At 39.1% G+C, this 12982-nt stretch overlaps 1 long non-coding RNA gene across 1 annotated transcript; it reads left to right on the forward strand.

Moving 5' to 3' along the window:
* The first annotated feature begins 334 nt into the window (after positions 1 to 334).
* Positions 335 to 5177, forward strand: LOC110297018. Its single transcript, XR_002378238.1, has 3 exons — positions 335 to 368; positions 1746 to 1873; positions 3126 to 5177. It is a non-coding gene; the product is annotated as an uncharacterized LOC110297018 (long non-coding RNA).
* Positions 5178 to 12982: the final 7805 nt, after the last annotated feature.

Genomic DNA, 12982 nt, shown 5'->3' on the forward strand with positions numbered 1-12982 from the left:
TAAATGCTCAGTTCAATTATCAATAAGGAATACAGCCAAGAGCTAGAGGTTGTGACATACAGGAACCAGTTTTCAGTCACATGTTTAAGCATTGGCAACATCCTAATGGTATGTTCCAGGCTAAACATTGTTGGAAAATTTTCTCCACTTATGAACACTGTTGCTAGCATGCTGCTTGGGAAAGTAGTGTTATATTTACTCTTCATTGATCTAAATATTGTCCATTCACATTTTAGAGAAAGTTCATACTATAAACTTAGAATTTATAAGAAATTCCACTGTATAATGTACAGAACAGTTGTCAAGGAACAATGGAATGTTGGATCCCTTTTCTGGTCTACGTTCCCTACAGTGAGTGGAAGTCACAGGTAAGGAACAGTCAGGAAAATAACCTGTAGGTTTCACAGGTGAGTTGTGCCTTTATTGTTAGCATAATAATGGACTGGGAAGAAATCCACCCTCCCCTTAGAAACATGATGACACAAGCTTTGACCTATCATAACAAGTTTTAGCAGCATGTGTCTTGTTTGTTTTAGGAACACAGCTTAGTCCATTCCTCCTTAGCTTCCAGTCAAGACTGTGTTATCATCAGGTATCAGTATCTGAGTCATCAGGACAATACTGTGAGATTTCTTCAGCATTGTCAACTTGTTCCAGGGTCAGGTTTTCATCACCAATTGCCTTGATAATCATGCCAATTATTTTCTCTGTTGTTCTCTGATCGAGTAGGATTCTTAGAAAATGTAGCAGTATGTGTTTTCTTGAATCTTCTTAGCCAGCAGCTGTATGTTTACCTTTCTCTAACAAGTTTCTATTTTGTGACAGGTTCATCCTCATTTTGTGGCCAGCATGCTACTAAGTGCCGTATGTTCTTCTCCACTCTTTAAGCCAATGCTTCAACTCTTCTTTCTTAGCTGTCAGAATCTTTCTGTTCCTTGGGTTTGTTTGGTTTTCCATTCTGCTCATTGTTTCCCAGGTAGATTTTCCAGCCTTTATCTTTCTGTTTCTTTTCATTTAATGTGGTGGCCATTCCAACATGGCACCATAACTGTCACACTTGACCCCCCTGGACACCTGTTCTGTTTGTCAGAACAGTTTTGCTTTCTGTACTGTGATCAGCAATGCTTTTTCATTTTCTTTTCATCAGTGCTACAATTAGGCATGTCTGTGGGTCTTCTGAAATTTTCAACAATATTTTTAACACTATGCTGAGCAGAAGCAAGAATAAAACAGTGAGTCACACACAGAGATCATCATGGGAAATCTATGACTGCTTCACCTGGGCTGCACATGAGCTATTTTATGACCCTTTGTAGGTGTTTTGCATGGGGCATCTGGTCACACACTGAAAAGATGTCACAGGCTGAAGTAAGTTGGAAAGCTCTATATTCAGTTAGGAGACACAATAAACTGTGCGGTGTGCATGGATTTTGTTCTTTAGGGTTTTCTTCTATAACTCATTATATGAGGTCAGGTATTTCATTAACTCTTTGTAGCATTATAACAAGTTTCGAAGAAAGTTCATATAGTTTAGAACAGTTCTGACTTTGGATCAACGATGCTCAATCTGTACTTGTCGTTAAAATGTATTGCCCTTAAATCTTAGCTTACCTGTAGAAAGTAGAAACCATTCTAGAGACTTGTAGAAGAATGAGATCTAATTTTGGAGATTTACTATTGATATAGTAGGATGGATGGGGGTGAACGCTGAGCTCAGCATTCAGAAAATGACTATTGCTTCGCAGGAATGATCTACCAAGAAGCCCTGCATGTGCCACTGTGGTAGAAGTTAAGGAATCTTCTTCGGATGCTGGATGAAGGCTGGATACTTCTATATCAGCAGAATGCTTTGTTTCATGGCCTCTTGATGCTGGTAAGCTGGATCAGCACAACACAGATGTTTATTACAGCTGTTGATGAGTCTCGTGCCTTCACGATGGTGCTTGGTGGTAGAAAGTAAAACAGTAAGGGCAGGTCAAGCTCTAGCCTCTGCCTCATTGCATTCTGAAATATCTGCTACAAAGAAACTGGACCACCAGAGAAACAGAACTGGAAGCAGATCTGAGAGTTTCCCTGAGCAGTTACATCTGTACCATATGACAAAATACTTAATGCGGAAAGGAGGAAGTGCTGTATTTTGTAGATCACTCAAGTAGTTGGTAGAGGTCATTCTTGTCCACAAGCTGACATGGAAGAACTGGGATTTGAAGTTGAATTTCTGCTCCATAGTTTAGTGGTCTTTCAGTTCTTTACTACTCCAAGTATGGTACTAGCCTTGTTATGAATATGCATGGCTGCGTGCACAAAGCATGTGCACATGCATGCATGCACATGCGCACACTTTCACTTGTGGATGACACATTTTTCTTAGCTTAGTCTCAGTCCTCCCTCAGCTCAAATCACCAGATAATAAACTCAAAGGCTCTTGGGTTACATGTTCATTAGTTGGTTTATTTGTGGATAATAAAATTGACAGCATTCCTGCTATAATGGAGCATAATGGGACCATCATTTCATAGCAAAATCATAATGAATCTACTCCCACATGTGGTCATGGATATGACTATGACACTCAGTCTAGCTTTAAAAATAATGAGAACTTCAGATCTGTTCAGTTCAGTATCAAAGGAACCTTTAAGTTAAACTTAATAGTAGATATAATTCAAGCATCACTTCTTATCAAATATTCACCTACAATATTTTTAACAAGCCTAGTCAATGATTAGAGTCTCCATATTATATCTGAGGAAGCAATGCATGGCTCATAAACAATTCATATTTATATTGTAATAATTAAGAGTGGAAGAACTCAAACTTTTTTTCACACTGAACTACATAAGAGGGAAGGAAATAACTAAAATATAAATTTGACTGAGGTTCAAGATGTTTTGTAAATTTTCTAAACAAACAAATCTAAAACTTCCACAAAGATGCTCTTAGCAGCCGCTTCATGCTGTAGACTGAGAAGGGCCTGAAGACATGCCCTTGAGAGTGTAGTTTCAGCCTTCTTTCTCAATATCTCCCTTCATGATTCTGCTGCTAGGGTGTGAGGAAGGAACACAGGAAGCAGGAGGAGGGAAAGTCAGTGAACTTCTTATTGCTAATTCCAGTCCATTACATCTTAGGAATCAGCTCCACTTTCCCAAAGAAGAGGAAGAAAATATTCCTGTCTGAATCTGTGATTGCCCTCTGTAGAGTTAAATGTTCAAAGTGAAGACAACATTTAAGAACAGAGCAAGAAAGGCATGTAATAACCAAAATATAACTACCACTTTCTCTAATATGAGAACCATGTCTTTAAGCATAAAGTTGTCTTTAACCTTAGTATAGAATATAGGAAAATATGTTTTCTATCTCAGTGAATATAGTTACCAGATTCTCTTTCTTTCCTCCGTTGAAATTTGCTTCTTGGTTCATGTCATGGTGGGAATCACTTGTCCATGACATACTTCTTCCAGGCTGCCATTTCCTCAGGTACAGGATTGTAGAGGGCCCATGAAGTAGTCATGAAAGCCACACCCACATTTGACCATGAGTGGTGTTAAGTGGAGGCCTTGTGAAGACAGGGGCTGCTGTGCCCTGCCCTTGGAGCTTTCAATTCAGCACATAGAGCTGCTGGTCTGAAAGACTGTGCTTCCCTCATAGTCTCAGAGGTCTGTGGTGGCTCTGGGTACTGACCTTCAGTAACTTTGTGATTTTAGTCCTGTGTTATACAGGTGAACGCTCTCTTTGTATTCTATTACTCAATACTCTAGAAATTGAGCACAATTGCACATATAGGACAGCTAATGAAAGCTTATTAAATGCAGTTATGTAGCACAAGCAGGTGTACCATTATAGATTGATTGCTGGTCAGGTTAGCTTCATTCAGAGAAGTGTTTTTCTCACTGCAACCTAGACACTGCAGACACTGCAAAATGTTCTCTTCAGCTAAGAGAAGGTGCCAAAAAGACACAGTATAATAGGAAGGACATGGAGTTAGGCAGTCTGTATCTCATCCCACTGCTATGAAACCCAATCCTGAGCAAGTGACTAGTACTCAGTCCTCTCTGAACTATGATCTTCTCAGTCACACACTGGGACTCATGTCACCAGTCCTGGGTAATGTCACAAATCCTTACTGGGATCAAAGTATAAAATGTGAGAAAACGCAGTACAACACCATAAAACTGAATTTTAAAATGAGGTTGAATTTCTTTCAATGCAGAATAAATCCCATCTTGATGACCACATCCTCAAATGTAAGTAATAAGAAAAATAGAATGGATTAAACTCTAAAACAATGGGTGACCACATAGGATATATTTTAGAAATCCAATAACCTAGCTTTAATATGTATTCATACCATTCACATTATAACACACATTTAGAAATTTAGTTGAAGTATTGTGATTTATTTTTATCTGTTGGTTTTGTATCTTCATACCTTATAGATGATAGTTTCCCAGTGATTTCTCTCACATTACTTACCCTCAACATCACTCATTACTAATCTTGCCATTCTTCCTTCTGTCAATGGACTTGGCTTCCTACCACTCTGGAGGAAGCAGAGAACTCCATTGTGGAATCTTATGCAATTTTTCTTATTTCTGGTACTCATGGGCATCACTTCAGCATATATAATGGCCTATACCCTGGATAAGGAAATTTACAGGAGATGGTACAACTATTCTCTCTTGTAGTATTTCCTCTAAGTTTTTTCTTTAATTACCGTAACAGGTACAGTTTGGACAATCTTAGAAGATAGAAGGTAGAAGATGCATGATACCAGTCAGGGCTGTTATTTGTCTTGGGATATGTTGGAGCTACTGTCCAAAACTTTACAAAGTGAAGCTTTCTGGATGGCTTTTGACATTTCTGAGATCTATGTCCTGACAATTCCCAATCCCCCATACAGCCAACAGGGAAAAGCTAAAAGTCCAAGCTGTTAATGATTGTACCTTAACCACATGTGAGATTATGGAAACACTGGGGTAAATCAGAGAATTGGATATTTGGAATATAGGGTAACATGTGATAATGGGTCAGTGTTATTTATCACAAAGATTATAATGTGTGAATTAATGTACACAATGAATTAAAAAACAACTTGGTAGTGGTCTTTAAACATGCTCCTAAGATATCTCACACCAACTGTGCATTCTCCTTCAAGAACGCAGCAAAATTTTCTCCAATTTAAAAGAAAGAAAGAAAGAAAGAAAGAAAGAAAGAAAGAAAGAAAGAAAGAAAGAAAGAAAGAAAGAAAGAAAGAAAGAAAATAAGCCAACAAAGATTTTGTCAGTTAGTCATAACTGGTAAATGTCAGAATTGAGAATTATATCCATGGGCTTAGAAACGATGTTTTTTTGCCGTGGTACCACAGTGCTGGAAAGTGAGATCTCTTTAACCTTTGACAGCAGTTAGGGTCCATATTTACTATTTAAACTGAGATGGAAGGCAGGTGGACTTGAGTGCCTTTAGTAAGGTAAAAGTTGAAAGTCCTGAGTTTTCTCAACAAGACAACCTGGCCACTGGATGCTTAAGAATAGTGTGTGAAGCAAATGAACCCTGGCTTCTCTTTCACTCTGCCTAGATTTGCAGAGTCTTTTGGCTCTGGTTCCAATCAGCTCATGTGCTGAGGAAACCAGATCAAAAGTCAATGGATCCTTTGCTTGTAAGGCCAGCCTCTTAATTTCCTCAAAGGAATGTTAAATTACTAATTCACTACTTGATCCAAGTCATCTAATCTATAAAATCTGCTTCCTAGGCTCTGTAATATTAGGAGGAGAATATATTATTTCCAAACATCTTTTGACATTTCATTCCCAGGGACTTTGAGCTGTTTAAATATGTAGTGTTCTGAACCTTGAACATTACTTTAGTGTTGGTGTCCATAAATTTGAACATTTTCATGTAAGAAGGACTACTTTTGATCTCATATTCTTGGTCATGAATTACTACTACCCTTAATTTTTTTTTTTAAATTTGAACTCAAAAGAGAAATTCTAGATCTTTGCTACTTGTGAGGATGGACACCATGTTCACCAATCAATGACTTGGATTGATAATCACTTGCTTTATCCATGAGAAACCAGAAGCAGACCGTTAAACAGCCTGTGCAAGGCCATTCAGATAGTAGGTCATAAACTGGATTAGAAACCAGAAAGTTTTGATACAGAGTTATCTTTGCCAAGGGCTATCCAGTCTACAGAAGTTCTGACTATTAGCTTCCTCCCTTTAGGTTGAGTTTGAAAAATGAGAAAACCTTGAGGTAGCTTTAAGTAAAACATACTGGAGGAGGTCAAGTTCACCCTGCCCTCAATAACTCTCTCTATACAAGCACATCCCCCAGGGTGCTGTGCTATTTCATGGTCATGGGTCATGGTAGAGAGCTCCACTTGTAAAGATGTGTGAGGGAGAGAGACATGCAAGCTTCCATTGGATCTCATATAGTAGCCAGTGGTCAAAACTCTATTCATACCCAGAGCTTATCTTCTTCCCAGAAAAGTAGGATGTCAAATTCCCCCTACCGACAGTAGCCTGCCATCCTCTCTCGGGAACATACAGACTGAGCTAAGCAAGGTGATTATTAGGTTGTTTTTTTTTTTCAGGTACCGTGGCTTTGTACAGACAAAGGGATTCTCTAAACAAAGGATTGCCCAGCTGTTACAGTAATTAGGAAGTTGCATCATCAAGACAGGAATCACTGCTCAGAAAGAACACCATTCCTTTTCTTATTTCGAGAGAGGATTGAGGAATAGTTGGGCTGAGTTTTAGAAGCTCTATAAGGATAATGTATATTTTGCACATGCACACAGTCTTACCAATAATCCCTATTTGGGATACCATGAAAAGTCCAGAAAGAGTCATAGACCAGTTAAGGCTTTCACACTCTTTTCCCAAGTCAATATTCTGTATGTTGGAAAAAAAATGTTCTCAGCAATAATGGCTTTGACAATTGATAATGAATAGAGAGAGCTAAGTGTATGTTTTAGTGAAGAATCCTCTCTAACTCAGGAGAAGCTAGTCCTATCAAGAAAGCCCTCAGATAACCTGGTGTGTGATTACTGGTAATAGTGTCGCAGTAGGATGTGACAAAGGTCATCTTTCTAGATCATATGGTTGTACCGGCCGGCAGCTCTGTTGTCTCATTGGCTCCCAAGTATTAAGGTTGAAGTGAAACTCTATAATGTGCTTGCTTTTCCACCCATAACATAAAATTTCAAGCAGCAGACTGTCCCAGAGCTGTATCTGAACAGAGATAAAACAAGGCTCCCGCCTTCACTTTCAGATCTGTTTGACATCATATCCCAGTGAGTCATGTTTCTTCTTTTATTACCTAGTCTCTTGCCGAGATTGAGAAGTGTAGGAAAAGAAATGTACCAGGGACAATTCACAATGGATCACTGTCAAATTGATCTTGCTGCAATACTGCCCCCAATGCCAAATTCTCATTTACTTGGCAATGCTCATCAGCCTATCCATTAATTGTGTACTAAAAAGAATACAAAAGCAGATGCCAAAGGTACATGAGAATACAGCAAGAAGATAGCTGTCTGTTTTCGAGGAAGACAAGCCTCTGGAACACTCTTTATGGGGAATGTTTGCCTCCAGAACTAAATAGATACCCTGAAAGTGGCCTGCAGAACTAAATAGATACCCTGAAAGTGAGAAACCATCTACTGTGATCCTTAAGTAAAGGCTAGATTGTAGACTCCAGGACACTGAAATTCTATTACACTCAGCGGGTACATGGGACTAAGGAGACATTAAACTATTTGGCTGTAGTGGTTTATTATCTAGTGTGCATGCAGGTGGAGGCGATTCCCATGTGGAGATACTGCAGTGATGTCCCTGAATACATTTCCACCACTCCTCCTTCATTATCACCTATTTTCCCCTTGGAGGGGTTTACAGATTCTGGACTCCTTAGTCTCCTTGCTGTGTCTCTTATATTTTCTTGACTACAGAATTGACAACTGAGTGCCCATCTGTATATAAGTTCAGTAGTTTGGAAGCCCTAAAATTCAGGTGGCTTACTTCCTCAGCGGGTTGAATATTTATAACGTCCACATTGTATCCTACTGTTTGGAGATATAAAGAAATACATTAGTGACACTTTTTTCTTTGCAGCGAATCACCTTCACACTGAAGAGGCAAGTGATAATCTAAACAAAAATTACTAATGTGATACTTTTTTATTAATAAAATCTCTTGTGCTTTCTAAGAATTATCCAAGTTTGTGCTGTGTAGAAAGATACTTGTCAGGAAGTCACCTTCATTTTGTAGGAAGAATACTTGTTCCCAACTTGCTTTCCAGTCTTCCTAAATGAGATCTTAGATTTTTACTAAAAAAATCTATCTTTTATGGACTTAAGCTGCTTTCTATAGATAGAGGAGAAAAGTTCTATAGACTCGCTTTACTCCTTGAAATCTTACTTTTCACACTTCATTCTGAGAATATTCCTAAACAAAACTGATAAGTGTCATTTCATAAAAACACAAAAGCATTTTTTTTGGAGACAGCATGCTACAAACAGAAAAAAAAATTATGAGGAAAGAAAGACAAAGATAATGAAAATGCTTCCAAGAGTAGGGAGGAAGTTTTGATAAGTATATAGAAATCCATTCAATGATTGTAACTAGGCAACAGGAAGGAGAGAGCTGCAGTAACAGGGAGAAATTGCGAGTGTTCATAAGAATAATTGTCCCTCGAGATGCCCTTTGTCAATACAACCCACCCAAGCCTACTTGGAGGTGTAGGTTCAGCAGCTTACGGCTGTATTTGGCAACTTTGAATTATAATGCATTCTGATTCACCCTTCCATCAAACAAGCACTGCTCTAATAGCCTGAGAATACAATATCTTAATTTGAAAGAGAGTGGAGTTACTTATTCTGGATTCAAAATTTGTGTCTTTCACCTCAACACCAATCTGTGAGTTAAACTCCTAACTGCCCACATGATAGTAGGAAGAGATGATATATTTACCATATAATTAATTTATAAGGGCAACTTTACAAATGGAATTACTGCCCAGGTAGAAAACCTCACTTGGTGTCTTCCATCAGAGATAACACAGTAGGAAGGAACCAGCATGAACCAAAAGGTCCACACAAGACACCAAATCTTCTGGAATTTTGATTTTAGACTTCAGTCTCCCAAAACAGTGAGCAACAACCTTGTGTTGTTTCCATGCCACTTGTGCTATCATCATCCACAGAGACTAAGATAGATGCTAGCAGCATCCTACTCAGTCCGAGAGAAAGCACAAAGGCTAGTGCTCACTGTTAGAGCCAAGTTACCATGTAGATTCAGTAGTTTGTTCTATATAGCATGCCAAAGCTATATTTCTTTGGAATTTCCTGTCATGTAAAAAGATAATATATATGGATGGTCTACAAAAATATTATCTATATCAGTGGATGGCTTTCTACCTATTGCTCAAATCTCTCTAGAGTGCACATACTTTTTTGCTACTCTTCTATATTGTCTACAAGTCATATAACATTTACTTGCCTAATACTTCTCAATTTGCTTTCCTTTCATCTAGTCTCAAGAGCTGTATTTTAGCTCAGTTCTCCTGTATTCCCATCTGAACTTTACAGTAGTTTTCTCAATTATTTCACATAACTCCTGTTTTCCTTCCCTCTTGTCCATTTACATAAACCCAATGGTCCTTCTGTTCCTCAACTAAAATACCTTTATAATTCTACTTTGCCTTCAGACTAAAAATCAAGTTTAGATCAAATTTCCCTATGGCTTTAGTGGTTTGATTCAGTAACACAAGGAAGGTTCCAAGCAGAATAATGGAAGGAATTTAGCCACAGGATTGTATACACTTGTGGTTAGGAAGGGGATGCTGGAAGCTCCTACCATTCAGTCTATCAATAAGCCTACATCACCCATTTTCAATAGAAGCTGAATTTATGTGCTATCTAATATGTTTTCCTTAAACAAGAAAACAATGTTTTATCTACTCCTAAAGCCTATATACCCAACCCAGTTCACATATGGCAACACTTGATCTTCTGTTTTAGCTGTTGCTTTGACTCTATCTGAAGAACTCTGATGTGCAGAGATTTCACAGGTGTTCAACTGTACAATGGATATACATTGTGAAGGTCCAGACTAAGAGAAAACTTTTATCATCCTGCATTCCTGTTCACGACTTAGCTCCACTTTAGGGCATGAAAAAAAATTAACATTTAAATCTTATCATAAAATCATGACTTTTGATAGAAACTTTTACTTCCTCCTCTCTTACACAAATCCCTCTTCATTTCTCAGTTTGGATGTAATAGATAAAACCTCTCAAGAATAATGCCAGGTGTCATAGCTCAAGAGCAGAGAAATATGCCCACCAGAGATTCTAGACACAGAGTTAGGTGGTGACTCATGGCGTGGTGGCACACACTTTTAATTCCAGCACTTGGGAGGCAGAGGTAGGGGGATTTCTGAGTTAGAGGCCAGCCTAGTCTACAAAGTGAGTTCCAGGACAGCCAGAGTTATACAGAGAAACCCTGTCTCAAAAAAAAAAAAGCATATAGATTTTTGATGCAAAGTTCATGCAGACTGAGTTTATCCATTCAATCTCCTCACCAAGCACCCCAAAGGTCAAATTTATTTCTCTTTGCAAAACTCTCAAACAAGCCTTGATTTTAGCTCTCCACATACATATCTTTCCTCTGCCTTATACCTTACCCATATCTCGTTTAATGCATTATTAATCTGAGATAATTTGGCATTTGTATGTCTGTGGCTTTTTATAATCACAAGCTTACTTGAAAATCTCAGGAATTCCATGGATATTTTTATTAGGAAAATATACTGCACACAAACTTCTGTAAAATTTGAATGCTTTGTCTATGTATAGCATGAACCCCTTTAGGAACTCTAAGAACTCTCATGTGTCAAATAACTTGCTTTATCCTAAGATGTGAATTCTTAAAGAAAATAATACAGAAAAAAGACATAAATTTTATTTTTACTTTTTCTTATTAAAGTCTATACCTAAATAGTGCAATCACTACTGAGTTTCACAACTAGCATATCTTCTTAGTGAATACTTCAGCATAAGCATCTTATTTGTGAAGTCCTGTTGGAAGTTTCTGTTTTGGAAAAGGTTGTGTTAATATTTAATTTGGATGCTTCTAGCAATGTCTCCTGTCTAGACAGGAAGAGCAATGTCTTTCCTCTGATGGATCCTGACTTGAATACTAGTCATTCTTCCAGTGGGGGAAAACAGAGGTGGGCTAGCTGGTGCAATGGAAGGAAATTCTTAGCCTGCTATCACTTTGCTGTGAGACTTATGTCTCATAGTACTCCCAAAACATTGTTTCTATTAGATCGTGAAGGATGTTGAGAGTCTGAGAAAAGGGTGATACATCTCCCAAAGGCAGATTAACATCAACAAATTCAATAGGAGATCTATCAAGAGAACAGCATAGCTGAATCATCTCTCTAGAGAGCCTTTTGAGAAACCCAATGACTCCATAAAGTTCAAGTGAAGAAACTAAATGGCCCACTTGTGATCGCTTCCACTATGGGCATGTGGCTGCCAGGAAGAGCAAGTCTGGAGACTTTTCTTAGGTGTGCAAATGTTTATTGGCTTTTATATATCCTACTATAAAATATAATCATTTAAAAGGACACTGCAGGCCATCTTCCTTCTGAACCCAGCAGATGCTCTAAGGGATCCAGAGTACTCTCCACGCTGCAGGACCTCTGGATCACCTCTGGATCAAGGGTGAGTGGAGCTCAGCTTTGGCTCCAGAGAATCTCGGGGCCGGGGGGGGGGGGGGGGGGGGGGGGGGGGGTCTTGTGCCAGCAGGAACGGGATGGAGGAACCACGCCCGACCAGGGGCTCAGATCCATTATGGTCAGAGCCACCCCTGCCATCTTCCTTCTGAACATGCTGGAGGCCACCAGGGGCACTAGAGTACTCCCCACAATGCAGGACCTCAGGATCATGATCAAGGGAGGCAGAGCTGAGACCCAGACCCCTTGGGCACCTTCCTTGCCAGAGGAGAGTCAGCCTACAGGGAGGGCTCTGACCCCAGGAATCAAAAGGTGGATCAGAGCTCCAGACCTCTGGACTTCTTCTCCTGTGACACTTCTTTCTCTGCAAGAGGAGAGCTTGCCTGCAGAGAGTGCTCTGACCACTGGAACTCAGGTGAGCATTGGACTCCCACGAGTTCTGACAGAGGCTAACAGAATCAAAGGAAGATCAAACTCCAACCAGAATATTAACACCAGAGATTTCCAGATGGTGAAAGGCAAACATAAGAATCTTACTAACAGAAACCAAGAACACTGGGCATCACCCGAACCCAGTACACCCACCACAGCGAGTCTTGGATACCCCAACACACCCTAAAAGCAAGACTCATATTTAAAATCATATCTCATGATGGTGGTAGAAGATTTTAAGAAAGGCATTAATAACTCACTTAAAGAAATACAGGAGAACACTGCTAAACAGGTAGAAGCCGTTAAAGAAGAAACACAAAAGTTCCTTAAAGAATTACAGGAAAACACAACCAAACAGGGGATGGAATTGAACAAAACCATCCAAAATCTAAAAAGGGAAGTAGAAACAATGAAGGAGACCCAAATGGAGACAACTCTGGAGATAGAAACCCTAGGAAAAAAATCAGGAACCATAGATGTGAGCACCAGCAACATAATACAGGCAGAGATGGAATAGAGAAGCTCAGGTGCAGAAGATTCCATAGAGAACATGGGCACAACAATCAAAGAAATGGAAAATGCAAAAAGATCTTAACTCAAAACATCCAGGAAATCCGGGACACAATGAGAAGACCAACCCTAAGGATAACAGGAGTTTATGAGAATGAAGATTTTCAACTCAAAGGGCCAGCAAATATCTTCAACAAAATTATAAAGGAAAACTTCCCAAACCTAAAGAAAGAGATGCCCATGAACATACAAGAAGCCTACAGAACTCCAAATAGACTGGATCAGAAAAGAAATTCCCCCG

The sequence above is a fragment of the Mus caroli genome, chromosome 6 (assembly GCF_900094665.2).
Source record: "Mus caroli chromosome 6, CAROLI_EIJ_v1.1, whole genome shotgun sequence".
Classification (NCBI taxonomy): domain Eukaryota; kingdom Metazoa; phylum Chordata; class Mammalia; order Rodentia; family Muridae; genus Mus; species Mus caroli.